This window comes from Schistocerca gregaria, chromosome 11, assembly GCF_023897955.1.
Source record: "Schistocerca gregaria isolate iqSchGreg1 chromosome 11, iqSchGreg1.2, whole genome shotgun sequence".
Taxonomy (NCBI): Eukaryota; Metazoa; Arthropoda; class Insecta; order Orthoptera; family Acrididae; genus Schistocerca; species Schistocerca gregaria.
In genome coordinates this window covers 155,438,677-155,457,278 of record NC_064930.1, presented here as the reverse complement: position 1 = coordinate 155,457,278, position 18,602 = coordinate 155,438,677, and positions in this window count along the sequence as shown.

Sequence of the window (18,602 nt, the reverse complement as noted above, 5' to 3'; positions counted from 1 at the left end):
CTAGCTATCGATTTTTTGACTTTTTAGACGGCTTTGGTGCCTTGGACATGAGCTAGGACCTTACGATTTTGCGTGAATGGAGGACTAGCAGCCACGTTGCACGCTAGAATGTGAAAAGTGTTCATATGTTGTAAAAACCTGAGAAATCCGCCCGATTTCGTCGTTTGCTATCGTATCGACTTAATGCCAGATCGTCACATTGGCCGCTCTTCTCTCTGAAACGGTTACATTCATCGTGTGCAAAGCTATGGCGCGTGTTGGGGAATGCGGAGACACTAAAATGCACCATTGCAGAACACAGAAGAAGCTTCTAAGTTGATGTAATAGCCAGTAAGAAGCAGTACAATAACAGTTTTAGCTGTCGATTTTTGACTTTTTTAGACGGCTTTGGTTCCTTGGACATGAGCTAGGACCTTACGATTTTGCATGAATGGAGGACTAGCAGCCACGTTGCACGCTAGAATGTGAAAAGTGTTCATATCTTGTAAAAACCTGAGAAATCCGCCCGTTTTCGTCGTTTGCTATCGAATCGACTTAATGCCAGATCGTCAAATTGGCCACGCTTCTCTCTGAAACGGTTATATTTATCGTGTGCAAAACTATGGCGCGTGGTGCGGAATGCGGAGACACTAAATCACCATAGTAGAACACAGAAGAAGCTTCTAAGTTGATGTAATAGCCAGTAAGAAGCAGTTAAAATAACAGTTTTTAGCTGTCGATTTTTGACTTTTTAGACGGCTTTGGTGCCTTGGACATGAGATAGGACCTTACGATTTTGCATGAATGGAGGACTAGCAGCCACGTTGCACGCTAGAATGTGAAACGTGTTCATATGTTGTAAAAACCTGAGAAATCCGCCCGTTTTCGTCGTTTGCTATCAAATCGACTTATGCCAGATCGTCACATTGGCCGCTCTTCTGTCTGAAACGGTTACATTCATCGTGTGCAAAGCTATGGCGCGTGGTGCGGTATGCGGAGACACTAAAAGCACCATAGTAGAACACAGAAGAAGCTTCTAAGTTGAAGTAATAGCCAGTAAGAAGCAGTACAATAACAGTTCTAGCTATCGATTTTTGACTTTTTAGACGGCTTTGGTGCCTTGGACATGAGCTAGGACCTTACGATTTTGCATGAATGGAGGACTAGCAGCCACGTTTGCACGCTAGAATATGAAACGTGTTCATATGTTTGTAAAACCTGAGAAATCCGCCCGTTTTCGTCGTTTGCTATCGAATCGACTTTAATGCCAGATCGTCACATTGGCCGCTCTTCTCTCTGAAACGGTTACATTCATCGCGTGCAAAGCTATGGCGCGTGGTGCGGAATGCGGAGACACTAAAAGCACCATAGTGGAACACAGAAGAAGCCTCTAAGTTGAAGTAATAGCCAGTAAGAAGCAGTACAATAACAGTTTTAGCTGTCGATTTTTGACTTTTTAGACGGCTTTGGTGCCTTGGAAATGAGCTAGGACCTTACGATTTTGCATGAATGGAGGACTAGCAGCCACGTTGCACGCTAGAATGTGAAAAGTGTTCATATGTAGTAAAAACCTGAGAAATCCGCCCGTTTTCGTCGTTTGCTATCGAATCGACTTAATGCCAGATCGTCACATTGGCCGCTCTTCTCTCTGGAACGGTTACATTCATCTTGTGCAAAGCTATGGCGCGTGGTGCGGAATGCGGAGACACTAAAAAGCACCATAGTAGAACACAGAAGAAGCTTCTAAGTTGATGTAATAGCCTTTAAGAAGCAGTAAAATAACAGTTTTAGCTGTCGATTTTTGACTTTTTAGACGGCTTTGGTGCCTGGACATGAGCTAGGACCTTACGATTTTGCATGAATGGAGGACTAGCAGCCACGTTGCACGCTAGAATGTGAAAAGTGTTAATGTGTTGTAAAAACCTGAGAAATCCGCCCGTTTTCGTCGTTTGCTATCGTATCGACTTAATGCCAGATCGTCACATTGGCCGCTCTTCTCTCTGAAACGGTTGCATTCATTGTGTGCAAAGCTATGGCGCGTGGTGCGGAATGCGGAGACACTAAAAAGCACCATAGCAGAACACAGAAGAAGCTTCTAAGTTGATGTAATAGCCAGTAAGAAGCAGTACAATAACAGTTTTAGCTGTCGATTTTTGACTTTTTAGACGGCTTTGGTGCCTTGGACATGAGCTAGGACCTTACGATTTTGCATGAATGGAGGACTAGCAGCCACGTTGCACGCTAGAATGTGAAAAGTGATCATATGTTGTAAAAACCTGAGAAATCCGCCCGTTTTCCGTCGTTTGCTATAGTATCGACTTAATGCCAGATCGTCACATTGGCCGCTCTTCTCTCTGAAACGGTTACATTCATCGTGTGCAAACACGCGATCTAGTGTCGGAGACACTAAAAAGCACCATAGCAGAACACAGAAGAAGCTTCTAAGTTGATGTAATAGCCAGTAAGAAGCAGTACAATAACAGTTTTAGCTGTCGATTTTTGACTTTTTAGACGGCTTTGGTGCCTGGACATGAGCTAGGACCTTACGATTTTGCATGAATGGAGGACTAGCAGCCACGTTGCACGCTAGAATGTGAAAAGTGTTCATATGTTGTAAAAACCTGAGAAATCCGAACGTTTTCGTCGTTTGCTATCGTATCGACTTAATGCCAGATCGTCACATTGGCCGCTCTTCTCTCTGAAACGGTTGCATTCATTGTGTGCAAAGCTATGGCGCGTGGTGCGGAATGCGGAGACACTAAAAAGCACCATAGCAGAACACAGAAGAAGCTTCTAAGTTGATGTAATAGCCAGTAAGAAGCAGTACAATAACAGTTTTAGCTGTCGATTTTTGACTTTTTAGACGGCTTTGGTGCCTGGACATGAGCTAGGACCTTACGATTTTGCATGAATGGAGGACTAGCAGCCACGTTGCACGCTAGAATGTGAAAAGTGTTCATATGTTGTAAAAACCTGAGAAATCCGCCCGTTTTCGTCGTTTGCTATAGTATCGACTTAATGCCAGATCGTCACATTGGCCGCTCTTCTCTCTGAAACGGTTACATTCATCGTGTGCAAAGCTATGGCGCGTGTTGGGGAATGCGGAGACACTAAAAAGCACCATAGCAGAACACAGAAGAAGCTTCTAAGTTGATGTAATAGCCAGTAAGAAGCAGTACAATAACAGTTTTAGCTGTCGATTTTTGACTTTTTAGACGGCTTTGGTGCCTGGACATGAGCTAGGACCTTACGATTTTGCATGAATGGAGGACTAGCAGCCACGTTGCACGCTAGAATGTGAAAAGTGTTCATATGTTGTAAAAACCTGAGAAATCCGCCCGTTTTCGTCGTTTGCTATCGAATCGACTTAATGCCAGATCGTCAAATTGGCCACTCTTCTCTCTGAAACGGTTATATTCATCGTGTGCAAAACTATGGCCAGTGGTGCGGAATGCGGAGACACTAAAAGCACCATAGTAGAACACAGAAGAAGCTTCTAAGTTGATGTAATAGCCAGTAAGAAGCAGTACAATGACAGTTTTAGCTGTCGATTTTTGACATTTTAGACGGCTTTGGTGCCTTGGGCATGAGATAGGACCTAACGATTTTGCATGAATGGAGGACTAGCAGCCACGTTGCACGCTAGAATGTGAAACGTGTTCATATGTTGTAAAAACCTGAGAAATCCGCCCGTTTTCGTCGTTTGCTATCGAATCGACTTAATGCCAGATCGTCACATTGGCCGCTCTTCTCTCTGAAACGGTTACATTCATCGTGTGCAAAGCTATGGCGCGTGGTGCGGAACGCGGAGACACTAAAAAGCACCATAGTAGAACACAGAAGAAGCTTCCAAGTTGATGTTATAGCCAGTAAGAAGCAGTAAAATAACAGTTTTAGCTGTCGATTTTTGACTTTTTAGACGGCTTTGTGCCTTGGACATGAGCTAGGACCTTACGATTTTGCATGAATGGAGGACTAGCAGCCACGTTGCACGCTAGAATGTGAAACGTGTTCATATGTTGTAAAAACCTGAGAGATCCGCCCGTTTTCGTCGTTTGCTATCGAATCGACTTAATGCCAGATCGTCACATTGGCCGCTCTTCTCTCTGAAACGGTTACATTCATCGCGTGCAAAGCTATGGCGCGTGGTGCGGAATGCGGAGACACTAAAAGCACCATAGTGGAACACAGAAGAAGCTTCTAAGTTGAAGTAATAGCCAGTAAGAAGCAGTACAATAACAGTTTTAGCTGTCGATTTTTGACTTTTTAGACGGCTTTGGTGCCTTGGACATGAGCTAGGACCTTACGATTTTGCATGAATGGAGGACTAGCAGCCACGTTGCACGCTAGAATGTGAAAAGTGTTCATATGTAGTAAAAACCTGAGAAATCCGCCCGTTTTCGTCGTTTGCTATCGAATCGACTTAATGCCACATCGTCACATTGGCCGCTCTTCTCTCTGGAACGGTTACATTCATCTTGTGCAAAGCTATGGCGCGTGGTGCGGAATGCGGAGACACTAAAAAGCACCATAGTAGAACACAGAAGAAGCTTCTAAGTTGATGTAATAGCCTTTAAGAAGCAGTACAATAACAGTTTTAGCTGTCGATTTTTGACTTTTTAGACGGCTTTGGTGCCTTGAACATGAGATAGGACGTTACGATTTTGCATGAATGGAGGACTAGCAGCCACGTTGCACGCTAGAATGTGAAACGTGTTCATATGTTGTAAAAACCAGAGAAATCCGCCTGTTTTCGTCGTTTGCTATCGAATCGACTTAATGCCAGATCGTCACATTGGCCGCTCTTCTCTCTGAAACGGTTACATTCATCGTGTGCAAAGCTATGGCGCGTGGTGCGGAATGCTGAGACACTAAAAGCACCATAGTAGAACACAGAAGAAGCTTCTAAGTTGAAGTAATAGCCAGTAAGAAGCAGTACAATAACAGTTCTAGCTATCGATTTTTGACTTTTTAGACGGCTTTGGTGCCTTGGACATGAGATAGGACCTTACGATTTTGCATGAATGGAGGACTAGAAGCCACGTTGCACGCTAGAATGTGAAAGGTAATAATATGTTGTAAAAACCTGAGAAATCCGCCCGTTTTCGACGTTTGCTATCGTATCGACCTAATGCCAGATCGTCACATTGGCCGCTCTTCTCTCTGAAACGGTTACATTCATCGTGTGCAAAGCTATGGCGCGTGTTGGGGAATGCGGAGACACTAAAAACCACCATAGCAGAACACAGAAGAAGCTTCTAAGTTGATGTAATAGCCAGTAAGAAGCAGTACAATAACAGTTTTAGCTGTCGATTTTTGACTTTTTAGACGGCTTTGGTTCCTTGGGCATGAGCTAGGACCTTACGATTTTGCATGAATGGAGGACTAGCAGCCACGTTGCACGCTAGAATCTAAAAAGTGTTCATATGTTGTGAAAACCTGAGAAATCCGCCCGTTTTCGTCGTTTGCTATCGAATCGACTTAATGCCAGATCGTCAAATTGGCCACTCTTCTCTCTGAAACGGTTATATTCATCGTGTGCAAAACTATGGCGCGTGGTGCGGAATGCGGAGACACTAAAAGCACCATAGTAGAACACAGAAGAAGCTTCTAAGTTGATGTAATAGCCAGTAAGAAGCAGTACAATAACAGTTTTAGCTGTCGATTTTTGACTTTTTAGACGGCTTTGGTGCGTTGGACATGAGATAGGACCTTACGATTTTGCATGAATGGAGGACTAGCAGCCACGTTGCACGCTAGAATGTGAAACGTGTTCATATGTTGTAAAAACCTGAGAAATCCGCTCGTTTTCGTCATATGGTATCGAATCGACTTAATGCCAGATCGTCACATTGGCCGCTCTTCTCTCAGAAACGGTTACATTCATCGTGTGCAAAGCTATGGCGCGTGGTGGGGAATGCGGAGACACTAAGAGCACCATAGTAGAACACAGAAGAAGCTTCTAAGTTGATGTAATAGCCAGTAAGAAGCAGTAAAATAACAGTTTTAGCTGTCGATTTTTGACTTTTTAGGCGGCTTTGGTGCCTTGGACATGAGCTAGGACCTTACGATTTTGCATGAATGGAGGACTAGCAGCCACGTTGCACGCTAGAATGTGAAAGGTGTTCATATGTTGTAAAAACCTTAGAAATCCGCCCGTTTTCGACGTTTGCTATCGAATCGACTTAATGCCAGATCGTCACATTGGCCGCTCTTCTCTCTGAAACGGTTACATTCATCGTGTGCAAAGCTATGGCGCGTGGTGCGGAATGCGGAGACACTAACAGCACCATAGTAGAACACAGAAGAAGCTTCTAAGTTGAAGTAATAGAAAGTAAGAAGCAGTACAATAACAGTTCTAGCTATCGATATTTGACTTTTTAGACGGCTTTGGTGCCTTGGACATGAGCTAGGACCTTACGATTTTGCATGAATGGAGGACTAGCAGCCACGTTGCACGCTAGAATGTGAAAAGTGTCCATATGTAGTAAAAACGTGAGAAATCCGCCCGTTTTCGTCGTTTGCTATCGAATCGACTTAATGCCAGATCGTCACAATGGCCGCTCTTCTCTCTGAAACGGTTACATTCATCGTGTGCAAAGCTATGGCGAGTGGTGGGGAATGCGGAGACACTAAAAGCACCATAGTAGAACACAGAAGAAACTTCTAAGTTGATGTAATAGCCAGTAAGAAGCAGTTAATAACAGTTTTAGCTGTCGATTTTAGACTTTTTAGACGGCTTTGGTGCCTTGGACATGAGATAGGACCTTACGATTTTGCATGAATGGAGGACTAGCAGCCACGTTGCACGCTAGAATGTGAAAAGTGTTCATATGTTGTAAAAACCTGAGAAATCCGCCCGTTTTCGTCGTTTGCTATCGAATCGACTTAATGCCAGATCGTCACATTGGCCGCTCTTCTCTCTGAAATGGTTACATTCATCGTGTGCAAAGCTATGGCGCGTGGTGCGGAATGCGGAGACACTAAAAGCACCATAGTAGAACACAGAAGAAGCTTCTAAGTTGAAGAAATAGCCAGTAAGAAGCAGTACAATAACAGTTCTAGCTATCGATTTTTGACTTTTTAGACGGCTTTGGTGCCTTGGACATGAGCTAGGACCTTACGATTTTGCATGAATGGAGGACTAGCAGCCACGTTGCACGCTAGAATGTGAAAAGTAATAATATGTTGTAAAAACCTGAGAAATCCGCCCGTTTTCGTCGTTTGCTATCGTATCGACCTAATGCCAGATCGTCACATTGGCCGCCCTTCACTCTGAAACGGTTACATTCATCGCGTGCAAAGCTATGTGCGCGTGGTGAGGAATGCGGAGACACTAAAAGCACCATAGTAGAACACAGAAGAAGCTTCTAAATTGATGTAATAGCCAGTAAGAAGCAGTACAATAACAGTTTTAGCTGTCAATTTTTGACTTTTTTGACGGCTTTGGTACCTTGGACATGTGCTAGGACCTTACGATTTTGCATGAATGGAGGACTAGCAGCCACGTTGCACGCTAGAATGTGAAAAGTGTTCATATGTTGTAAAAACCTGAGAAATCCGCCCGTTTTCGTCGTTTGCTATCGAATCGACTTAATGCCAGATCGTCAAATTGGCCACTCTTCTCTCTGAAACGGTTTATATTTATCGTGTGCAAAGCTATGGCCAGTGGTGCGGAATGCGGAGACACTAAAAGCACCATAGTAGAACACAGAAGAAGCTTCTAAGTTGATGTAATAGCCAGTAAGAAGCAGTACAATAACAGTTTTAGCTGTCGATTTTTGACTTTTTAGACGGCTTTGGTGCCTTGGACATGAGATAGGACCTTACGATTTTGCATGAATGGAGGACTAGCAGCCACGTTGCACGCTAGAATGTGAAACGTGTTCATATGTTGTAAAAACCTGAGAAATCCGCCCGTTTTCGTCATGTGGTATCGAATCGACTTAATGCCAGATCGTCACATTGGCCGCTCTTCTCTCTGAAACGGTTACATTCATCGTGTGCAAAGCTATGGCACGTGGTGGGCAATGCGGAGACACTAAGAGCACCATAGTAGAACACAGAAGAAGCTTCTAAGTTGATGTAATAGCCAGTAAGAAGCAGTAAAATAACAGTATTAGCTGTCGATTTTTGACTTTTTAGACGGCTTTGGTGCCTTGGACATGAGCTAGGACCTTACGATTTTGCATGAATGGAGGACTAGCAGCCACGTTGCACGCTAGTATGTGAAATGTGTTCATATGTTGTAAAAACTGAGAAATCCGCCCGTTTTCGTCGTTTGCTATCGTATCGACCTAATGCCAGATCGTCACATTGGCCGCTCTTCTCTCTGAAACGGTTACATTCATCGTGTGCAAAGCTATGGCGCGTGGTGCGGAATGCGGAGACACTAAAAGCACCATAGTAGAACACAGAAGAAGCTTCTAAGTTGATGTAATAGCCAGTAAGAAGCAGTACAATAACAGTTTTAGCTGTCGATTTTTGACTTTTTAGACGACTTTGGTGCCTTGGACATGAGATAGGACCTTACGATTTTGCATGAATGGAGGACTAGCAGCCACGTTGCACGCTAGAATGCGAAAAGTGTTCATATGTTGTAAAAACCTGAGAAATCCGCCCGTTTTCGTCGTTTGCTATCGAATCGACTTAATGCCAGATCGTCAAATTGGCCGCTCTTCTCTCTGAAACGGTTACATTCATCGTGTGCAAAGCTATGGCGCGTGGTGCGGAATGCGGAGACACTAAAAGCACCATAGTAGAACACAGAAGAAGCTTCTAAGTTGAAGTAATAGCCAGTAAGAAGCAGTACAATAACAGTTCTAGCTATCGATTTTTGACTTTTTAGACGGCTTTGGTGCCTTGGACATGAGCTAGGACCTTACGATTTTGCATGAATGGAGGACTAGCAGCCACGTTGCACGCTAGAATGTGAAACGTGTTCATATGTTGTAAAAACCTGAGAACTCCGCCCGTTTTCTTCGTTTGCTATCGAATCGACTTAATGCCATATCGTCAAATTGGCCACTCTTCTCTCTGAAACGGTTATATTCATCGTGTGCAAAACTATGGCCAGTGGTGCGGAATGCGGAGACACTAAATGCACGATAGTAGAACACAGAAGAAGCTTCTAAGTTGATGTAATAGCCAGTAAGAAGCAGTACAATAACAGTTTTAGCTGTCGATTTTTGACTTTTTAGACGGCTTTGGTACCTTGGACATGAGATAGGACCTTACGATTTTGCATGAATGGAGGACTAGCAGCCACGTTGCACGCTAGAATGTGAAACGTGTTCATATGTTGTAAAAACCTGAGAAATCCGCCCGTTTTCGTCGTTTGCTATCGAATCGACTTAATGCCAGATCGTCACATTGGCCGCTCTTCTCTCTGAAACGGTTACATTCATCGTGTGCAAAGCTATAGCGCGTGGTGCGGAATACGGAGACACTAAAAGCACCATAGTAGAACACAGAAGAAGCTTCTAAGTTGAAGTAATAGCCAGTAAGAAGCAGTACAATAACAGTTCTAGCTATCGATTTTTGACTTTTTAGACGGCTTTGGTGCCTTGGACATGAGCTAGGACCTTACGATTTTGCATGAATGGAGGACTAGCAGCCACGTTGCACGCTAGAATGTGAAACGTGTTCATATGTTGTAAAAACCTGAGAACTCCGCCCGTTTTCTTCGTTTGCTATCGAATCGACTTAATGCCATATCGTCAAATTGGCCACTCTTCTCTCTGAAACGGTTATATTCATCGTGTGTAAAACTATGGCCAGTGGTGCGGAATGCGGAGACACTAAATGCACGATAGTAGAACACAGAAGAAGCTTCTAAGTTGATGTAATAGCCAGTAAGAAGCAGTACAATAACAGTTTTAGCTGTCGATTTTTGACTTTTTAGACGGCTTTGGTGCCTTGGACATGAGATAGGACCTTACGATTTTGCATGAATGGAGGACTAGCAGCCACGTTGCACGATAGAATGTGAAACGTGTTCATATGTTGTAAAAACCTGAGAAATCCGCCCGTTTTCGTCGTTTGCTATCGAATCGACTTAATGCCAGATCGTCACATTGGCCGCTCTTCTCTCTGAAACGGTTACATTCATCGTGTGCAAAACTATGGCGCGTGGTGCGGAATACGGAGACACTAAAAGCACCATAGTAGAACACAGAAGAAGCTTCTAAGTTGAAGTAATAGCCAGTAAGAAGCAGTACAATAACAATTCTAGCTATCGATTTTTGACTTTTTAGACGGCTTTGGTGCCTTGGACATGAGCTAGGACCTTACGATTTTGCATGAATGGAGGACTAGCAGCCACGTTGCACGCTAGAATGTGAAAAGTAATAATATGTTGTAAAAACCTGAGAAATCCGCCCGTTTTCGTCGTTTGCTATCGTATCGACCTAATGCCAGATCGTCACATTGGCCGCTCTTCTCTCTGAAACGGTTAAATTCATCGCGTGCAAAGCTATGGCGCGTGGTGCGGAATGCGGAGACACTAAAAGCACCATAGTAGAACACAGAAGAAGCTTCTAAATTGATGTAATAGCCAGTAAGAAGCAGTAGAATAACAGTTTTAGCTGTCGATTTTTGACTTTTTAGACGGCTTTGGTGCCTTGTACATGAGCTAGGACCTTACGATTTTGCATGAATGGAGGACTAGCAGCCACGTTGCACGCTAGAATGTGAAAAGTGTTCATATGTTGTAAAAACCTGAGAAATCCGCCCGTTTTCGTCGTTTGCTATCGAATCGACTTAATGCCAGATCGTCACATTGGCCGCTCTTCTCTCTGAAACGGTTACATTCATCGTGTGCAAAACTATGGCGCGTGGTGCGGAATACGGAGACACTAAAAGCACCATAGTAGAACACAGAAGAAGCTTCTAAGTTGAAGTAATAGCCAGTAAGAAGCAGTACAATAACAGTTCTAGCTATCGATTTTTGACTTTTTAGACGGCTTTGGTGCCTTGGACATGAGCTAGGACCTTACGATTTTGCATGAATGGAGGACTAGCAGCCACGTTGCACGCTAGAATGTGAAAAGTAATAATATGTTGTAAAAACCTGAGAAATCCGCCCGTTTTCGTCGTTTGCTATCGTATCGACCTAATGCCAGATCGTCACATTGGCCGCTCTTCTCTCTGAAACGGTTACATTCATCGCGTGCAAAGCTATGGCGCGTGGTGCGGAATGCGGAGACACTAAAAGCACCATAGTAGAACACAGAAGAAGCTTCTAAATTGATGTAATAGCCAGTAAGAAGCAGTACAATAACAGTTTTAGCTGTCGATTTTTGACTTTTTAGACGGCTTTGGTGCCTTGGACATGAGATAGGACCTTACGATTCTGCATGAATGGAGGACTAGCAGCCACGTTGCACGCTAGAATGTGAAAAGTGTTCATATGTTGTAAAAACCTGAGAAATCCGCCCGTTTTCGTCGTTTGCTATCGAATCGACTTAATGCCAGATCGTCACATTGGCCGCTCTTCTCTCTGAAACGGTTACATTCATCGTGTGCAAAGCTATGGCGCGTGGTGCGGAATGCGGAGACACTAAAAGCACCATAGTAGAACACAGAAGAAGCTTCTAAGTTGAAGTAATAGCCAGTAAGAAGCAGTACAATAACAGTTCTAGCTATCGATTTTTGACTTTTTAGACGGCTTTGGTGCCTTGGACATGAGCTAGGACCTTACGATTTTGCATGAATGGAGGACTAGCAGCCACGTTGCACGCTAGAATGTGAAAAGTGTTCATATGTTGTAAAAACCTGAGAAATCCGCCCGTTTTCGTCGTTTGCTATCGAATCGACTTAATGCCAGATCGTCAAATTGGCCACTCTTCTCTCTGAAACGGTTATATTCATCGTGTGCAAAACTATGGCCAGTTTTGCGGAATGCGGAGACACTAAATGCACCATAGTAGAACACAGAAGAAGCTTCTAAGTTGATGTAATAGCCAGTAAGAAGCAGTACAATAACAGTTTTAGCTGTCGATTTTTGACTTTTTAGACGGCTTTGGTGCCTTGGACATGAGCTAGGACCTTACGATTTTGCATGAATGGAGGACTAGCAGCCACGTTGCACGCTAGAATGTGAAAAGTGTTCATATGTTGTAAAAACCTGAGAAATCCGCCCGTTTTCGTCATATGCTATCGAATCGACTTAATGCCAGATCGTCACATTGGCCGCTCTTCTCTCTGGAACGGTTACATTCATCTTGTGCAAAGCTATGGCGCGTGGTGCGGAATGCGGAGACACTAAGAAGCACCATAGTAGAACACAGAAGAAGCTTCTAAGTCGATGTAATAGCCTTTAAGAAGCAGTACAATAACAGTTTTAGCTGTCGATTTTTGACTTTTTAGACGGCTTTGGTGCCTTGGACATGAGCTAGGACCTTACGATTTTGCATGAATGGAGGACTAGCAGCCACGTTGCACGCTAATATGTGAAAAGTGTTCATATGTTGTAAAAACCTGAGAAATCCGCCCGTTTTCGTCGTTTGCTATCGAATCGACTTAATGCCAGATCGTCACATTGGCCGCTCTTCTCTCTGAAACGGTTACATTCATCGTGTGCAAAGCTATGGCGCGTGGTGGGGATTGCGGAGACACTAAGAGCACCATAGTAGAACACAGAAGTAGCTTCTAAGTTGATGTAATAGCCAGTAAGAAGCAGTAAAATAACAGTTTTAGCTGTCGATTTTTGACTTTTTAGACGGCTTTGGTGCCTTGGACATGAGCTAGGACCTTACGATTTTGCATGAATGGAGGACTAGCAGCCACGTTGCACGCTAGAATGTGAAATGTGTTCATATGTTGTAAAAACCTGAGAAATCCGCCCGTTTTCGTCGTTTGCTATCGGATCGACTTAATGCCAGATCGTCACATTGGCCGCTCTTCTCTCTGAAACGGTTACATTCATCGTGTGCAAAGCTATGGTGCGTGGTGCGGAAAGCGGAGACACTAAAAGCACCATAGTAGAACACAGAAGAAGCTTCTAAGTTGAAGTAATAGCCTTTAAGAAGCAGTACAATAACAGTTTTAGCTGTCGATTTTTTACTTTTTAGACGGCTTTGGTGCCTTGGACATGAGCTACGACCTTACGATTTTGCATGAATGGAGGACTAGCAGCCACGTTGCACGCTAGAATGTGAAAAGTGTTCATATGTAGTAAGAACCTGAGAAATCCGCCCGTTTTCGTCATATGCTATCGAATCGACTTAATGCCAGATCGTCACATTGGCCGCTCTTCTCTCTGGAACGGTTACATTCATCGTGTGCAAAGCTATGGCGCGTGGTGCGGAATGCGGAGACACTAAAAAGCACCATAGTAGAACACAGAAGAAGCTTCTAAGTTGATGTAATAGCCAGTAAGAAGCTGTTCTATATTAGTTTTAGCTGTCGATTTTTGACTTTTTAGACGGCTTTGGTGCCTTGGACATGAGCTAGGACCTTACGATTTTGCATGAATGGAGGACTAGCAGCCACGTTGCACGCTAGAATGTGAAAAGTGTTCATATGTTGTAAAAACCTGGGAAATCCGCCCGTTTTCGTCGTTTGCTATCGTATCGACTTAATGCCAGATCGTCACATTGGCCGCTCTTCTCTCTGAAACGGTTACATTCATCGTGTGCAAAGCTATGGCGTGTGGTGCGGAATGCGGAGACACTAAAAGCACCATAGTAGAACACAGAAGAAGCTTCTAAGTTGAAGTAATAGCCAGCAAGAAGAAGTACAATAACAGTTTTAGCTGTCGATTTTTGACTTTTTAGACGGCTTTGGTGCCTTGGACATGAGCTAGGACCTTACGATTTTGCATGAATGGAGGACTAGCAGCCACGTTGCACGCTAGAATGTGAAAAGTGTTCATATGTTTTAAAAAAATGAGAAATCCGCCCGTTTTCGTCGTTTGCTATCGAATCGACTTAATGCCAGATCGTCAAATTGGCCACTCTTCTCTCTGAAACGGTTATATTCATCGTGTGCAAAACTATGGCCAGTGGTGCGGAATGCGGAGACACTAAATGCACCATAGTAGAACACAGAAGAAGCTTCTAAGTTGAAGTAATAGCCAGTAAGAAGCAGTACAATAACAGTTTTAGCTGTCGATTTTTGACCTTTCAGATGGCTTTTGTGCGTTGGACATGAGATAGGACCTTACGATTTTGCATGAATGGAGGACTACCAGCCACGTTGCACGCTAGAATGTGAAACGTGTTCATATGTTGTAAAAACCTGAGAAATCCGCCCGTTTTCGTCGTTTGCTATCGAATCGACTTAATGCCAGATCGTCACATTGGCCGCTCTTCTCTCTGAAACGGTTACATTCATCGTGTGCAAAGCTATGGCGCGTGGTGCGGAATGCGGAGACACTAAAAGCACCATAGTAGAACACAGAAGAAGCTTCTAAGTCGATGTAATAGCCTTTAAGAAGCAGTACAATAACAGTTTTAGCTGTCGATTTTTGACTTTTTAGACGGCTTTGGTGCCTTGGACATGAGCTAGGACCTTACGATTTTGCATGAATGGAGGACTAGCAGCCACGTTGCACGCTAATATGTGAAAAGTGTTCATATGTTGTAAAAACCTGAGAAATCCGCCCGTTTTCGTCGTTTGCTATCGAATCGACTTAATGCCAGATCGTCACATTGGCCGCTCTTCTCTCTGAAACGGTTACATTCATCGTGTGCAAAGCTATGGCGCGTGGTGGGGATTGCGGAGACACTAAGAGCACCATAGTAGAACACAGAAGTAGCTTCTAAGTTGATGTAATAGCCAGTAAGAAGCAGTACAATAACAGTTTTAGCTGTCGATTTTTGACTTTTTAGACGGCTTTGGTGCCTTGGACATGAGCTAGGACCTTACGATTTTGCATGAATGGAGGACTAGCAGCCACGTTGCACGCTAGAATGTGAAAAGTGTTCATATGTTGTAAAAACCTGAGAAATCCGCCCGTTTTCGTCATATGCTATCGAATCGACTTAATGCCAGATCGTCACATTGGCCGCTCTTCTCTCTGGAACGGTTACATTCATCTTGTGCAAAGCTATGGCGCGTGGTGCGGAATGCGGAGACACTAAGAAGCACCATAGTAGAACACAGAAGAAGCTTCTAAGTCGATGTAATAGCCTTTAAGAAGCAGTACAATAACAGTTTTAGCTGTCGATTTTTGACTTTTTAGACGGCTTTGGTGCCTTGGACATGAGCTAGGACCTTACGATTTTGCATGAATGGAGGACTAGCAGCCACGTTGCACGCTAATATGTGAAAAGTGTTCATATGTTGTAAAAACCTGAGAAATCCGCTCGTTTTCGTCGTTTGCTATCGAATCGACTTAATGCCAGATCGTCACATTGGCCGCTCTTCTCTCTGAAACGGTTACATTCATCGTGTGCAAAGCTATGGCGCGTGGTGGGGATTGCGGAGACACTAAGAGCACCATAGTAGAACACAGAAGTAGCTTCTAAGTTGATGTAATAGCCAGTAAGAAGCAGTAAAATAACAGTTTTAGCTGTCGATTTTTGACTTTTTAGACGGCTTTGGTGCCTTGGACATGAGCTAGGACCTTACGATTTTGCATGAATGGAGGACTAGCAGCCACGTTGCACGCTAGAATGTGAAAAGTGTTCATATGTTGTAAAAACCTGAGAAATCCGCCCGTTTTCGTCGTTTGCTATCGAATCGACTTAATGATAGATCGTCACATTGGCCGCTCTTATCTCTGAAACGGTTACATTCATCGTGTGCAAAGCTATGGCGAGTGGTGGGGAATGCGGAGACACTAAAAGCACCATAGTAGAACACTGAAGAAGCTTCTAAGTTGATGTAATAGCCAGTAAGAAGCAGTACAATAACAGTTTTAGCTGTCGATTTTTGACTTTTTAGACGGCTTTGGTGCCTTGGACATGAGCTAGGACCTTACGATTTTGCATGAATGGAGGACTAGCAGCCACGTTGCACGCTAGAATGTGAAAAGTAATAATATGTTGTAAAAACCTGAGAAATCCGCCCGTTTTCGTCGTTTGCTATCGTATCGACCTAATGCCAGATCGTCACATTGGCCGCTCTTCTCACTGTAACGATTACATTCATCGCATGCAAAGCTATGGCGCGTGGTGCGGAATGCGGAGACACTAAAAGCACCATAGTAGAACACAGAAGAAGCTTCTAAATTGATGTAATAGCCAGTAAGAAGCAGTACAATAACAGTATTAGCTGTCGATTTTTGACTTTTTAGACGGCTTTGGTGCCTTGGACATGTGCTAGGACCTTACGATTTTGCATGAATGGAGGACTAGGAGCCACGTTACACGCTAGAATGTGAAAATTGTTCATATGTTGTAAAAACCTGGGAAATCCGCCCGTTTTCGTCGTTTGCTATCGTATCGACTTAATGCCAGATCGTCACATTGGCCGCTCTTCTCTCTGAAACGGTTACATTCATCGTGTGCAAAGCTATGGCGTGTGGTGCGGAATGCGGAGACACTAAAAGCACCATAGTAGAACACAGAAGAAGCTTCTAAGTTGAAGTAATAGCCAGCAAGAAGAAGTACAATAACAGTTTTAGCTGTCGATTTTTGACTTTTTAGACGGCTTTGGTGCCTTGGACATGAGCTAGGACCTTACGATTTTGCATGAATGGAGGACTAGCAGCCACGTTGCACGCTAGAATGTGAAAAGTGTTCATATGTTTTAAAAAAATGAGAAATCCGCCCGTTTTCGTCGTTTGCTATCGAATCGACTTAATGCCAGATCGTCAAATTGGCCACTCTTCTCTCTGAAACGGTTATATTCATCGTGTGCAAAACTATGGCCAGTGGTGCGGAATGCGGAGACACTAAATGCACCATAGTAGAACACAGAAGAAGCTTCTAAGTTGAAGTAATAGCCAGTAAGAAGCAGTACAATAACAGTTTTAGCTGTCGATTTTTGACCTTTCAGATGGCTTTTGTGCGTTGGACATGAGATAGGACCTTACGATTTTGCATGAATGGAGGACTACCAGCCACGTTGCACGCTAGAATGTGAAACGTGTTCATATGTTGTAAAAACCTGAGAAATCCGCCCGTTTTCGTCGTTTGCTATCGAATCGACTTAATGCCAGATCGTCACATTGGCCGCTCTTATCTCTGAAACGGTTACATTCATCGTGTGCAAAGCTATGGTGCGTGGTGCGGAATGCGGAGACACTAAAAGCACCATAGTAGAACACAGAAGAAGCTTCTAAGTTGAAGTAATAGCCTTTAAGAAGTAGTACAATAACAGTTTTAGCTGTCGATTTTTGACTTTTTAGACGGCTTTGGTGCCTTGGACATGAGCTAGGACCTTACGATTTTGCATGAATGGACGACTAGCAGCCACGTTGCACGCTAGAATGTGAAAAGTGTTCATATGTAGTAAGAACCTGAGAAATCCGCCCGTTTTCGTCATATGCTATCGAATCGACTTAATGCCAGATCGTCACATTGGCCGCTCTTTTCTCTGGAACGGTTACATTCATCTTGTGCAAAGCTATGGCGCGTGGTGCGTAATGCGGAGACACTAAAAAGCACCATAGTAGAACACAGAAGAAGCTTCTAAGTTGATGTAATAGCCTTTAAGAAGCAGTACAATAACAGTTTTAGCTGTCGATTTTTGACTTTTTAGACGGCTTTGGTGCCTTGGACATGAGTTAGGACCTTACGATTTTGCATGAATGGAGGACTAGCAGCCACGTTGCACGCTAGAATGTGAAAAGTGTTCATATGTTGTAAAAACCTGAGAAATCCGCACGTTTTCGTCGTTTGCTATCGTATCGACTTAATGCCAGATCGTCACATTGGCCGCTCTTCTCTCTGAAACGGTTACATTCATCGTGTGCAAAGCTATGGCGCGTGGTGCGGAATGCGGAGACACTAAAAAGCACCATAGTAGAACGCAGAAGAAGCTTCTAAGTTGATGTAATAGCCAGAAAGAAGCTGTACTAAATTAGTTTTAGCTGTCGATTTTTGAATTTTTAGACGGCTTTGGTGCCTTGGACATGAGGTAGGACCTTACGATTTTGCATGAATGGAGGACTAGCAGCCACGTTGCACGCTAGAATGTGAAAAGTGTTCATATGTTGTAAAAACCTGAGAAATCCGCCCGTTTTCGTCGTTTGCTATCGTCTCGACTTAATGCCAGATCGTCACATTGGCCGCTCTTCTCTCTGAAACGGTTACATTCATCGTGTGCAAAAACTATGGCGCGTGGTGCGGAATACGGAGACACTAAAAGCACCATAGTAGAACACAGAAGAAGCTTCTAAGTTGAAGTAATAGCCAGTAAGAAGCAATACAATAACAGTTCTAGCTATCGATTTTTGACTTTTTAGACGGCTTTGGTGCCTTGGACATGAGCTAGGACCTTACGATTTTGCATGAATGGAGGACTAGCAGCCACGTTGCACGCTAGAATGTGAAAAGTGTTCATATGTTGTAAAAACCTGAGAAATCCGCACGTTTTCGTCGTTTGCTATCGTATCGACTTAATGCCAGATCGTCACATTGGCCGCTCTTCTCTCTGAAACGGTTACATTCATCGTGTGCAAAGCTATGGCGCGTGGTGCGGAATGCGGAGACACTAAAAAGCACCATAGT